Below are 13291 nucleotides of genomic sequence, written 5' to 3'. Positions count from 1 at the left end.
GCTGAGTCACTGTTAAGGGAAGTTCAGAGACAAAGTATGACATCTGGTAATGATTCATTTCCTCTCCCTGCCTAAATCTCTACCTCCTTGCCATGTTTCTTGTTAATATTGTGGTCAACAAATATTCTGTGGGTGTATATATAAATACACACACACACACACACACACACACACACACACACACACACACACACCTGACCACTGTGAGAAGAGCCTTCTTGGAAGTTTGGTCATGCGGGTGACTCCTTCCAGACTAAGCCAACAATGCTATAGACGACACATGCCATTTCCTGGAACACATGAGGTAAAGGTCACTTGATGTAGACACACGGCAGCCACCCACACACCAAATTTCTTTGTTCAGAATTTTTCTTGAAACTTGGTTTTTTCCAAAAAGGTCTGCTAAACTGAGGAAAACAAACAAACAAACACCAGAAGCTCCTTATGGATACCTTTGTACATTGGACGCTGCCTCAGACCAGGTCAGACGCTTTGCTCCCCTAGCCCAGTACAGTGGTACCTTGGGTTACAGATGCTTCAGGTTACAGATGCTTCAGGTTACAGACTCCGCTAACCCAGAGATAGTACCTCAGGTTAAGAACTTTGCTTCAGGATGAGAACAGAAATCGCGCAGCGGCAGCAGGAGCCCCCATTAGCTAAAGTGGTGTCTCAGGTTAAGAACAGTTTCAGGTTAAGAACGGACCTCTGGAACGAATTAAGTTCTTAAACTGAGGTACCACTGTATAGCTTCCTCGGATGAACAAAGCCTCTCCAGTGTCCTTCCAATTACCTGCAGTGGGCATATCCAGGATTCATGTTAGGGGGGCAGGATTTATGTGGAGGAGGGGGGCAGAACTGAGCTTCAGTTAAGTATTTATATTTATATTTATTTACATGATTTAGGGGAAGAGGCAGCTGCCCCCCCCTCCGACTACGTCCATGTGACCTGCTACCGAATTGCTTTTATATATATATATAAAACTGATGATACCAGGGATTGAACCTGGGACTTCGGCATGCAGACCCCTGAGGGCTCATCCACACTTACCCGTGATTTCTAGGCATGGTCAGAGAGCTTTCTCTCTCTTGTCCTGCAATTTTCCCCTGTTGACTGCTGAGTCAGAATAAACATCAATGCAGATTGACTTTGTTCCAATTCAGCGGTAAACAGTGGGGTTTTCTCAGGGAAGTGTGGACGAACCTTGTTATGGTCCGTCCACCCTTATCTACCATCAGGCTGACCCAATCTGAAAGCAGGAAGAGGGGAGACACTTCCTCTTTAGATCGTATCCACATCCTGGGAACTAGTTTGTTAAGGGTACAGAGAATTCTATGAGGTAAACTACATTTCCAATGGTATTTGGCAGGGAGACCCATGTGCTTGTTGTTGTTTTTTTAAACCTCCCCTGTCAGTCATGTGTTCAAGGAATTTCAGCAATCTATGCCTTATATGTTTCATGAGCCTTGGGGCACTTGCTAGAAACCCAAGTTAACCCTATACTACCCCCCAAAGAGCAGACAGGTAAAAAATACATGTTCTTGTTTTATATGTTAGCAGACCAAGATATAATTAGTAAGCCCAATTCCTTCTCTGGCCCTGTCAGGGTGTTTCTAGACAGATGGACTTAACTGTCATGTAATGTGACTTTTCTTTAAGTCCTGTTCATGTGAGAAGCCATCAGTTGCAGGAACTTGCTTTTCTTATTTGCCAAACTTGCATAGATGGACCCCTTGTTCCAAATATTCACTAATTGTTCTCAATCATTCAAAATCTTCATATTCAACTCCCAACCTCACTGACCATTGGGCCATGCTGGCAGGGACTGATAGAAGTTGGGAATACAGCAACATCCAGAGGTCCACAGCTTCCCCAACTTTAAATCAGTGTTTCTCAACCTTTTTTGGGCCACGGCACACTTGTTCCGTGAAAAAAATCATGAGGCACACCACCATTAAAAAAGTTAAAAAAATTAACTCTGTGCCGCCCTATATTATAATTATGACTGTAAGAAACACTTGCCAAATATTGCTTTCCGGCGGGTTAGTGCTGTGTATTGGCGGCCGCCAGGCTCGTTTGCACTGAGCTTTGGGAAAGAGGAGGAGAAATATTGCTTTCCGGCGGGTTAGTGTTATGTATTGGCGGCCGCCAGGCACGTGACAATGCAAATCGCCCTTCTCGTTGCCGCACGTCGCGGCACACCAGCCAGCGTCTCGCAGCACACTAGTGTGCCGCGGAACAGTGGTTGAGAAACGCTGCTCTAAATGATCCTGCGGATAATAAATTCCCCACCCATGCAGAAGTCCCACCAGTGTTGATGATCTTTACCGTTTGCGGCCATAACATTTTACAAATCATACCAGCTACGATTTTCAGGCTCCCCGTAGACATACTTTTGGCAGCATTGTTGAAACATGGAGTACAGATCTAGACAGACTGACAGAGAGCAAAGTGTCTGTGTCACCAACTCCTTGGAAGTGGAAAAACACAAAACTGCCTTCTGAAAGAAGCTGCTGCGATAATAACAGTTTTCATAGCAGGGGGCTTGTTTGACCTCTAAAATCCTTTCAAATGCAGGGATGCTCATTGAACATTTCACATAGGTGGCATTGCATGCTGACACAGTTGTGCTATGTGACTTCAAGAATAACAACACTATGCTGATGGGAATGTGGAGGGCAAGAAACTCTTTTTTTTTCATTTATGGTGGGAGAGCCCACTGGCAAAAAAGTTCTGGTCTAATGTGCATCAGGAGGTATCTGCTACCTTAAAGACTACTATACAAATGGCCCTGCAATTTTCACTTCTAAATATATGCAATGGTCACACTCAAAAGATTGCAACCTAAAGGACAGGTAATATGGCTGCTGGTATATCCATGGCACAAAAATGGAAGACTTTTCAGGGTCTGCAGATATCCTTGTGGTATAAAAAATGTATGGAATCCGGTGATTGCAGAAAAGATAACCCATAATATAAAGGTTTCCAAAGGCTCAGAAACCCAGAATATTTTCATACTGTATGGTGGGACTTCTTAGAATCATCCTCTTTGTCAAGGAAATAAACAACTATCTGGCTTTTAGAAGACATCTGAAGGCAGCCCTGTTTAGGGAAGTTTTTAATGTTTTATGTTTTATTGTGTTTTTAATATTCTGTTGGAAGCCACCCAGAATGGCTGGGGAGGCCTGGCCAGATGGGCAGGGTATAAGTAATAAATAATAATAACAATCATCATCATCATCATCATCATCATCATTTTCCTAGTTCTTGAAGGCCTACAGCTGTATCTTTACTTTGGAGTAAACCCACTAAACTCAATGGGACTTATTTCCAAGTAGTCATTCCATTATATGTTACATCACAAATGTGTAACTAAATCATAGTGGCTTCAGGAAAGGAATTTGAAGCAGAGTAGCAGCATGAGGTAGGAGGGATGCTTAATCATTTCTTGCCACCTCTCTCTCTCTCTCTCTCTCTCACACACTCTCTCTCTCTCTCTCTCTCTCTCTCTCTCTCTCTCTCTCTCTCTCTCTCTCACACACACACACACACACACACACACAACTCCTCTGTAAGATGACCCTTGGGGTCCCTTCCAACTCTATGATTATATGATCCTAAGGGTTCCAAAGGGTTCCAAACAGGTTTGGAAATGGAAACACCCAATTGGTTCCTTGCAGAAGCGAGAAGTGGCTTGGGGGCAAACTGGAGCTAGAAAGCAACAGGCAGTGAAAGAGTTAAATATTAAACAAATATACACACCCCACCACGCTTTTCTGCTCCAAATCCCGGGCTCCTGTTATATGTGCTTCATCCATACAGTCATGGATGCTGTAGGAGGCACTCCAGGTCGCATTTAGAATTCCATAAGTGGGGTCTTAGGTTTGAGAGTCCTGATCTAGGGCTCGTCGGGAGGATGCAATTTTTTGTCATCAGAGATTTCTAAGCTGTTCTCAGGCCAATCATTTGTTCTCTTAATACCACTATTCCCCTTGAAGGAACTGAGGGATAATAGGTTTCTCTCTCACTGCACTGTTGTGTGGATAAACACATTAAAGCATAAAAGACATTCATATGGGCTGCAGTAATTGGGCGAAAATGTATTAGGCATGAAGGAATGCAAGCGGGCGATGGTGGTGCACAGACAGACTATCCCCAAGGCAGTGAAGCTGGTACAGAGAATGATTTTGCAATATGAAACAAACAGGGTGTGGCGCCCTGGGACTTGTGGCAGAGGAGGCAGAGTGAGGGTGGCAAGACTTGGCAAGTAGAGGGAAAAGAAAGTTTCCTTTGCCTCCGGCAAATGTATCATTCTGGCTGCAAGAGTTTGACAGCTGCTGATCTCTGCTTGGTGCATCTCTCAGCCCGAAGCTGTAACCAACGCCTACTACAAGACATGGGGGGCAGTCATGTGTTCAGGGACACAGATCATCATCATCTAAACAGTGCTTCCCCCTGGGGGTACTTAAGGGTACGCAGTACTAGCATCACCCCAAGAAGAAAAGCACTGGTTAAAAGCGTGGCATTCACTGTAACAACTGGCACATTTTTTTCCTAGAAGAAAAGCACTGATCTAAACCATGTGAGAGCTGTCCTAGTTATAGAGTGATTGGTTCATGATTGGTTCAAGCTGCATTGTATTTATTTATTTGTTTCATTTTTATTCCACCCGTCCCTCCAAGGAGGCAACTGTGCAATATATTTATGGATTTCTCTCCTGCCCCCCTTCCATATTATCATCACAACAGCCCTGTCAGGTAGGTTAGATGGAGAACTAGTGAGCAGTCTGAGGTTACCTGGTGGGCTTCATAGTTCAGTGGGGATTTGAATCCCGGATATAGGATATTCACTTCCAGAAAGGTAGCCAGGTTAGCCTTTTAAAAATTAAATAGCAGGCATGGGTCTACATCCTGGATCTTGGTGTGAGGAGGCAGAAAGGGCTTTAATTCCCCCTTGTGATCCTGATCCAGATCAGAGGCATGCATGTTTGCTATTTGCATTGTAAGAAAAGCTGTCCCCACTGAATCTAAATAGTAGAAATGTGGTTCTCAATCTGTATTGGGACCATGCTCAGATCAATGGTTTAAAGCCCTTCTACTTCCCAATCTGGATCAGGTCCCCTATGCCTGCCATTTGCTTGTTTAAAAGCCACCCACGCAACTGCTAAGTGAGTGAGTGTCATTTTGTCCAGTGTGGTTCTGAGTGCCTTTAGCTCTTCCTCCAAAGAATCCCAGTGGATGCACATACAGATTCGGTTTTTCAAGCCATTGAGAATGCAGTGCTATACTATGAGCGACCATCAGTCCCTCCTGCATGCATATCCATCTGATAAAAGATTATAGCTGCCTTATTAATTATAGTTATTGTACCAGACCAATTTGTCAGCTCAGAATGTGTCTCAAGATCAGAGTCTTCTGTTGTGCAAATAACCATTAATACTTGCCCCGTCTGTAGCAGTGGGAGACAATTATCCCGAGACAAGATTGCTTTGAACTGATACAATCTCTTAATTATATGGTACTCTGTAATATAGTCTACCATCATTATAGTAATAACAGAATAAATGAATGCTCTCTTCACCAAAATCATACTTCTATCCTCCAAAAATGCCTCCAGACCATCTGAAACTTATTCTGCAAATGCTGATACTTGGAAGGATGAAACCCTGAGACTTCCTTCAAAAGCCCCAACTGGCTCATCTCGTAATAGCACATTTACTTTTGGGGGAAAATACCCCACCTTCCCCCCCCCCACTTTCCCCTGGACTTTTGCCTTGGTTTCTACCCCACCAATAGAAATAATGCTAACATCCCATTTTATGGGATTAACCCAAACGTGGTAAATCCATGTTAATCCAAACACCAAGCCCTACTGTGACAATGACAGTACATGCCACTGAGAGATAAGAACTGTCAATCAATTAAAGAAGGAAATTATAAAGGAATGAAATCTAATTGGTGTTGGGAACAATGGAATAGGATCCCCACCTATCAGCTATTCAAACAGGTGGACGTTTTTGGAGCAAAGTACACAACGGGCATCAATAACTCCTTAATGCAGGTGAACACATGAACACACAATCATGATAAACCTCCAAGTATCACAATAATGGAGAAATATTTACACAGATTAAATTAATATTTATCTCTTTTCTTCTTCATTCCGGAAGCAGTCCTTACTCTTTGTCAAAAGACCTGTTAAGGTGACACTACAACCTGAGTTATTCATGGGAAAACATTACAGTTGTCCCTAGACAATCTGAACATGCTGAAACAGCTGTATGACAAGATGAGTCACCATTATTAATCACCGATCCTTTATTGCATGAGGTAGACACACACAAATGGCCGTGAAGCTGGAAGGTGATTGCTTCTTGTCTTTTGTGTGATGACTAGCATTGCCTTTACCACTGTCCTTCCTCCAAGGGCAGAACTGAAGACCATTGCTTCACCAACGTGACCACAGCTTGTACTTCTGCTGGGCTTGTTGTGGTAATAGACAAAGCCTAAACACAATCATGTCTTGTGGAAAGCCTTACATGGCTCAGGACCTCAATACCTTCAGGACCGCCTCTTCCAGTACAACCTATTTGTCATCTGAGACTTTTCTCTATGTCCCCCTTCCCCGAAAGTTTTGGAGGGCGGCAACAAGAGAAGAGGCTTTTTGTGTTGTGGCTCCCCAACTGTAGAATGTTCTCCCCAGAGAGGCTCGTCTGGTGCCGCATGTAATGTCTTTAGGCACCAGGCAAAGACATTCCTCTTTACCCAGGCCATTAGCCATTCAATAATCTATGGCCTGTTAAATAATCTATGGCCTGATGGGGGAAGAGAGCTGTTATTATGATTATTTTATTATTATGATGTCTGTGATTATGCTTTTATTATTGATGCTCTGTAAAATGTATTCTTAATGTTGAACACTGCCTTGGGATCTTTTGATAAAGGGCAGTATCTAAATCAAATAAATGAAATAAAAAGATAAAAAAGAACTGCAAATGCAGTTAATCATGACTTATTTAAATTCCACTGATTTCAGGAGGGCTTAGTCACTGCTCACTTTGGCTAAATTGTGGCCACCCTTTGATGGTTGAGGTTACCTTTTCAGAATTTTTATTGCACTGTTGACAGTCTTTCAATGGGCAGTGCTGTTCCAAACTCTGAGATGTTGGAATGCTTTATGTCATGTCTGTTCAAAGTCATTTTGTTTCTAGACATCTTTCAAACGTGCCAAATCAAGCGGACTTGACTTCTTCGAGTACAGTACACACAATCTTCTTTTTCTCCAGCTTGCATTCAGAGCAAGTGTTTCTGTGTGCAATTCTTTTTGCATCCCCTTCACCCAGCCTCAGCACAACACAAGCTTGTTCACTACAATTTGTTATAGCTTCACATTGTTCGATTTGTTGCTGTACATAGAAATTTTAAACTTTCCTCTTGCCTAAATCTCTTCTAACAGGGAAGGAAAATATTTGGAGCTGCCAAGTTATGGAGCAGTTTCAGTGCCTGACAACCTTCCTGGAATGATTAAACTACACCTGTGCCACCATAAAATATGAAGAGGTATTACATTTCTTTATATGATACGAGTGAAAAAGTTGGAGGGAGAAATAGAACGCCCTCTGATTTAGGAGTGGAAACAACAACAGCAAAACCCACCCCCACAATATGCTTCTTGGATTCCTGACATCATGAAAATGATTTTCCATCATTTGTTTTCACTGCATCACAGTGTGTTCCAAGGTGATAAAAAGCAGAAATAAATGAAGATGAGAAATTACATTCTAAAACTGAAAAGTAACCTAAAAACACAGCACTAGCCTCAAAAGTGAATCGAAGTCCATTCCCATGCATATATGAATACTGTCTAATTACTAATAGCTCATACAATGTATCATGTATCAAAAAATACATTTAAACTGCCCCAACCAATTATATTAAATGTCTATAAATGCAATACATCACCCTCTGTATGGTTTATAATCTCGCTGTTTAAGAAATGCACGTAAATATTTTAACGGCTACAACATCACTATTATTGCACCAATATATACAGAAGAAAAAAAATCATTTAAAGGCCAGGTAGACTTGATGCCAGAACGATCCAACCAGGGTCATACCAAATCATGATATGTTGGGGAGGGGTGCAACTGACCCACCTTTCTGGGACTTCCACCTACTCCACTGGGACATACTAGCCCTGGAGGCAGCTCTGCATGTCACATGCATCAGAAAGCTGTTCGGCTCTCTCTTCTGGAAGCTTCTCCTTTTCACTATTGAAAGACAGTGTGGTACAGTGGTTAGAGTGTCATACTATGACTTGGGAGACCACTTGCCATGAAGCTAAGTAACCTTGGGCCAGCCACTGTCTCTCAGCCTAGCCTACCTCACAGGGTCATTGTGGGGATTAAATGAGCTCATTGGACAAAAAGATGGGATATACATGCAACAAACAAAAAACCAAACCTTTCTGTTACTCATGCCTCCTCTACCCAACACTGCTCCCTGGCCCTTTTTCTCCCCTCATGGTGATTGCTACCATGTTTCTCCGAAAATAAGACACCGTCTTATATTTATTTTTCCTTAAAAAACAAAACAAAAAAACACTATGGCTTATTTTCAGGGGATGTCTTTTTTATATATATTAAGTATGGTACAGGTTAACCTACAAGGTTAAACTGCCTATCACTATGGCTTATTTTCGGGGTATGGCTTATATTCTTTGAATGCTTAAAAATCCTGCTATGGCTTATTTTATGGCTACGTCTTATTTTCAGAGAAACGGTATTTATGGTCCCTAAGTAGGAAGAAAATGGGAAGAAATTATTGTGGGCGAAGGGCAAGGGTCCAGCATCCTCTCCTCATCTCCCCACTTAATGCTTTAAGAAACCATATTCTGACACACAGTTATCTGTAATATCATACTTAACAAGAAGTAAGCACCACTGAATTCAATGGGACTTATTCCCACGTGTGTCGAGAATTGCAGGCTTAGTTTGGTCCTCACAGTTAAAAGAAGGCTATCACTGAGGTATACCTATAACTGCAATAAAACTGTGCTTTAAGAAGACTGCCCAGTTTCTGAAAATAAATATCTTAGCTGCTCAAAAATCACAATTCCAATGTTGCAGTTGTTTGTTTTTATAATTTATCCCAAGGTGGGGGGGGGGGCATCCCTAGCTATAGTTTGCAGGAAGGAAAAAGAGCACACAGTGCAAAAAGTCAAGTTACAAAACTTTGAACATTTCTTGTCTAAATTATATGTCAACTGAACAATTCCAGATCACATATGTAAAGAAATTGTAGTTAATGCTTTGTTGAATCCATGCCTAGTTCTATGATTATGCTCTCAGAAGTGAATCCCACTGAATTCAAGGCGACTTACTCCCTAGTCAACATGTTTAGGGTAGCAGTCTTAGATGGACTGTACCAGTATATGTCTGCACTAGACCGCATCCTAATTTTAATGATTTCCAATATTCATGAAAAATTATAATTGGCTGGATAAGTGTTATCTAAATGCCCTGAGTAGAAAAATGAATTGATTGCAATATGTCGTTTCCAATGATTAGGTGATACAGTATATGCCTTACGGATTTCTTTAAAAATCAAAATTTCTTACAGCATCTAAAAAAACACATCCCTTTCTGAACACAAAGCAAAGAGTATTACCTCTTAAAATTAACAGAAATGTATAAGGAGGTTTGACTAGAACTGCAGTCTGGTTACAGAATATTGGGTCACTCAACCTTAACTCACAATTTCTTCTATAGATGCAGGTCATTCGAAAGATTACATTCCAAAAGATAACCAATAATAATAGAAGCCACCTATTAGACTTCTGACATGAGATGAGATATGTCTCACCATTGGTGATGCCTGCACAAGACAGAAAGTCAATGTGGGCTTTTCTTATGTCAGCAATTGTGCTGCAAAAACAAACTGTGAATTCACTTCAACTTTACATTTTCAAGGGTTTAACTGGAGATTGAAGAACACTGAGCTAGGCTTTTCAATCATCTCTTTCAATGCTTGTATAAGGTCTAATATCAATAATAGCATGGTATTATGTTTGCTGGAGAGCATATACAGCTCCATAGAGAAATACAGTGACCTGTGAGTAATCTAATATATTAAACATGAAGTCAGGCTTTGTTGCTTCGGGGTAGCAATCAATGGATCCTTATTGTGTAAACAAGGCCTACTTTAAAGCAGCACTGTGGCTCTTGTGCCAAGGTTTTGGTTATTTTTAGCTCAGAGCATTTTACATCTTAGTAAGCATTTTCCTATATGTTTAAATGCAGATTTGTTTTAAGAATATCGGCCCGCTTAAATCTCTGAATTTCAAAGGGATTGAGGGCACCTCTTCCCATGTTGAACTGAGACCATCATTATGTCCCAGATTGTGGTATATGATGCGGTAACCAACATATGGTGTCCTTCAAATTTTACTGGACTACAATTCACCTAGCAAGCACAACTAATTATCAGGGATGATAGGAACGATGGTCCAAACAGCATCGTCTATGCCTGATTATCCCACACTCAAGTTGGGGCACTATTTTGTACGCAGAATTCTAGATACCGCATGTCTTCCCTGCATCAAATCCTTGCTTTAGAGTCAGTTTTAATCTCAACAGACATTTTGAAGCCCTTGGTTCCACATCAAGCTTCTTCCCTCTGATTTATGCAGCCGACCTTGCTCCTGACCCAGTGTTGGGCGTGGGTGTAACAATCTGATTTTATTTATTTCGGGTGATATCCAACTAAGTCTATTATTTCAGTGGATTTCCTCTGAATATGACTTAGTCAGCTAGCATCTTTAATTTCAATTCCAACTTTCTTCCAGAGAGCTAATGGCAGCCTTTATTTATTTAAAAGAGGTTTCAACTCCCCTTCATCAAAAATATATTGGGACAGTGCACAAAATATGTACTGTACAAATAAATAAGACAATAAGCCAAATATCATGAAACAATAAATAAAATTAGGCAAGATTTGGTACATTTTTAAAGGTCATTAACAGGCCATCAGGACCCTGGTCAGACCCAGACCTGGTTAGCTTCAGCAACATTCTTGATCAGGTTGTTCTACAAGACTTTTTAGATGGAGTTTCCACTCCCAAATTCTTATGAGAGTCTGATTAATCAAGTATTCATGAAGTTGGATATCGGAGCTCACTTCAGTTGAGGATATGTTTTTGTTCACAGGAAATGATGCAAGCCAGGGATAGATAGAAGAGTAATGGAAGACTGATTGCCTCCTAACAAAATTTTGGAAGGAGGACATTCACACGTACACAAGTGTGTCTATCTTTTACTTGAGTTGATGTGAGTGAAAAACAAATATAACCTGTTTCTGGACTCACTACTTGACTTTGGGGTGCCATATTCCAGTTCCAAATAGCCAATTACAAAGAAGTATCTGAGTGGCTCTTGTGACTGCATGCCAGACAGGGAGCATTGCTAGTGAATTGTCTTTTTGGTTCTGCTGGAGAGGCATGGTTGGCGTGGTTGCCCAGACCCGGTTGCCATTAATAGAGCCAGAAAGAAAGCAAACCATAAAGTGCAGCATTTGAGAGGCCGTGCGATATACCACACTGCCATCATCTTCGACCAGGAGGCCTTGTTTTGCGATGATGGGGTAGACCTTTCTGATGTCGGCAATGATAGCTGGTTGAATGATATTTTAGAGTGTGTCAGGGATTGGTTGCAGGTGTGAGGGTGTTGGCGGTGAGCCACTTGGGCTCGAGTGAGGTAAGGCTTTGTTTGTATGAAGGTTGTGCCCTTCACCTGTCCCTCCAGTTAAAGAGATCTGGGGTGTGGATTCTGTCCGAAGCCCCAACGTGGGCTAGGGCCATGTCACAACCCCATGGGGACCCCTTGGGGTGCCCCTATTTGATGTAAGTCATAGGGCTCCCCCTCTTGGTGGTTTACACTTAGTTGGACTCCCGGCAGGTAGGCTGGAGTCGTGATATAGCCTGGCTTCACCCAATGCCTAAGCCAAATTGCTCACATCTGTAACAAATGAAGCTGTGGCCTAATTGAACCCATAAACCAAAATATTTGTGTTTGTTTGTCCATTAGGGAACTGTGGGCCTTGGAACGCAATTGTCTTTTTGGTTCTGTACACAAAACAAGGCACAGTGCATGACTCAGAGCTTACATGAAGAATCTTATTGAGTTCTAAGTCTGTGGCTACAGGTGGGTAGTAGGCATTTCCAGGGACCAAAATGTTTACCATGGCTGTCAGCTTTCATTCCTTTTATAAGAAAAAAATGATGTCAATATTTACTCCCTAGGAAGGAGAGCTTGAGTTCCATAAAGAAGGTCCTATGTTCTCTAGATCAGTGTTTCTCAACCAATGTGCCTCCAGATGTTTTGGGACTACAACTCCCATCATCCCTAGCTCTAGCTAGCAAGACCAGTGGTCAGGAATGATGGGAGTTGTAGTCCCAAAACATCTGGAGGCACACTGGTTGAGAAACACTGCTCTAGATGAGACACTTCAGTTTTCTACTTCAACATAGCTGCTGCTCTTTCTTTCATGTACCCAAATGACATAAAAGGAACAGCAGCAGGAACAAGGTTTTAAATCAGACGAGACTAAGCAAGGAAGAAGCACAGCAATGTGAGAGAAAGTAAAAGAAGTTCCTAGTGAGGGAAAACAAAGGGAGACATTATGAAATAGCCAGAGCCAAGTGACAATTAAAATGCACAAGCTATGGATCCTATAACACATATGGCTCAACTTCAGAAAATTTGATTTTCAAAACTGAAGTAATTGGGCCAGCTTAATTAGGCAATTTAAGAGATTTTTGCAATGGGGGATGCAGCCGATGATATTCTCTGTGACCTACCTCTCATTGCTAGGAACCAAAAGGTTTATTAAATTTCGAAAGCAGCTTTTGATAACCATTTTATAGGGAGACAAAATATCAAATATGAAAAAGCAAAATGGAACAGGAGGTGCCAGGAACGAGGGGAAGCTGTACAAGTTTTTATCACTGCTGCTGAACATTGTAACTATGGAACACTGAAAGAGCAGCTTATAAGGGACAGAATTCTGTAATTGTGGGCGTAAAAGGTACAGAACTGTCAACTCAACTTGGGTTGGATTCTGGTGTCACGTTAGTCAATGCAATTGCAAAGGTGAGATTGCATGAAACCACAAACAAACCACTATTGGACTTACACACTAAGCTCACTAGCAGCAAGGTCCCAGAGACTGAGGACTTAGCACAGTAAAAATCCATTGGAAAATGGGAGAAAAGGTGGTCAGACCATATGAGAACTCA

Source organism: Zootoca vivipara, chromosome 4, assembly GCF_965207765.1.
Source record: "Zootoca vivipara chromosome 4, rZooViv2.hap1.1, whole genome shotgun sequence".
Taxonomy (NCBI): Eukaryota; Metazoa; Chordata; class Lepidosauria; order Squamata; family Lacertidae; genus Zootoca; species Zootoca vivipara.
The sequence above is the reverse complement of the archived record's forward strand: the minus strand, read 5'-3'. Positions refer to the sequence as shown.